Source organism: Alexandromys fortis, unplaced genomic scaffold (genome assembly GCF_014885135.2).
Source record: "Alexandromys fortis isolate MF-2015 unplaced genomic scaffold, M_Fortis_MF-2015_v1.1 scaffold_240, whole genome shotgun sequence".
Classification (NCBI taxonomy): Eukaryota; Metazoa; Chordata; class Mammalia; order Rodentia; family Cricetidae; genus Alexandromys; species Alexandromys fortis.
Window position 1 is genome coordinate 1990364 of NW_026068133.1, and position 1749 is coordinate 1992112.

Below are 1749 nucleotides of genomic sequence, written 5' to 3' on the forward strand. Positions count from 1 at the left end.
ACTCCTATTATTCTTACGTTTGGTGTTTTTATTATGTCCTAGACTTCCTGAATGTTTTGTGATGAGAGTTTGTTGGATTTTCTGTTTTCTTTGATCAGTGCGCTTATTTTCTCTATGGTATCTTCAAAATCTGAGATTCTTTCTTCTATCTCTTGTATTTGGTTGGTTATGCTTGTTTCTGTAGTCTCTATTTATTTACCTTGATTTTTCATGTCCACTCACCCCTCTGTTTGTGTTTTCTTCCTTGCCTCCAATACAGTTTTCAAGTCTTGGACTGTTTCCATTATCTGTTTGATTGTTTTTCCTTGATATCCTAGGATATCATTAACAGATTTACTCAATTCTTCAAACTTTCTGTTATTCTTCTCATCCATTTCTTTAAGGGAGTTTTTCACCTCCTGTTTAAGGGCCTCTATCACTTTCCTAATGTTAATTTTTTCTACTTCTTCTTGATTAAGTTGTTCATGTCCTCCTGTTGTAAGGTGTCTTGGTTCTGGTGGTTTCATGTTGTTTTTCAGACTGTTGGGTGAATTCTTGCTTTTGGCACCTGCCCATGTCTCCCTCTGAATGCTGCCCTATGGATCTTCTTTTATAGGATCAGGTCTCCTTGCTGGTCAGGTAGCCCAGTGATGGGTCTCATGGAGCCAAGATCAGATCTCCTTGCTGCTCAGGTAGCTTGTAAACAAAGCTACCTTGCTTGCTGCAGGCAGGCTATTGAGACAAAGGAAGTATCGCCTGCTTGGTTACCCTCACGACTCCATCCCAGTGCCCAAAAAGGCTGAGCTGGGTGATGTTATGTGCCCAAAGAGGGGAGGGAGGCAGAAATGCGGGGGAGTTCAGCATGCAAGCTGGGTGGGATAGGAAGAGAGAGGCAGTATCTGGGGAGTATAGTCCCTGTAGGAAGACCAGGAAGTATAGGGGGATGAGGAACGACTGTGTTCCTTGTCCCGGGCTGCTGCCGCAGGTCAAAAACTCCGACCTGGATAAGTGGGGTGAGTTTCTGACCTGCGGCAGCAGCCCGGGGCCCCGGAACTCAGCTACCCAACCAGCACGGAGAACTGATTTCGGCACCAGGAGAGCCTTAAGTGGGGCGAGTTTCTGACCCGCGGCAGCAGCCCGGGGCCCCAGAACTCAGATGTTCCTCATCTCCCCTATACTTCCTGGCCTTCCTGCAGGGCCTATACCCCTCCCCTCCCAATACTGCCTCTCTCTTCCTATCCCACCCAGCTTGCATCCAGAACCCTCACCCCTTCTGCCTCTCTTCCCTCTTTGGGCACGTAACTTCTCCCAGCTCAGCCTGTCTGGGCGCTGGGCCGGAATCTTTTGGGCAACCTAGCGGGCGGGCGGGAGGTCCTTTGTTTCAATAGCCTGCCTGCAGCAAGCAAGGTAGGTGCTTTGTTTACGAGCTACCCAACCAGCACGGAGATCTGATCTAGGCACCAGGAGAGCCATCATTGGGAGCTACCCAAGCAGCAAGGAGATCTGATCTTGGAACCAGGAAAGACATCACTGGGGCACCAGGAGAGCCATCACTGGGGACTGCCATCACTGGAAAGGTACATCAGTAGTCAAGGAGACCTGATCCTGTAAAAGAAGATCCATAGGAGAGCATTCAGAAGAAGAGATGGGCAGGCGCCAATGCAGGAATTCACCCAACAATCTCAAAAACAACATGAAACCACCAGAACGCAGCAACCTCACAACATGTGGACATGAACACCTTAATCAAGATGAAGTAGAAAAAACAGA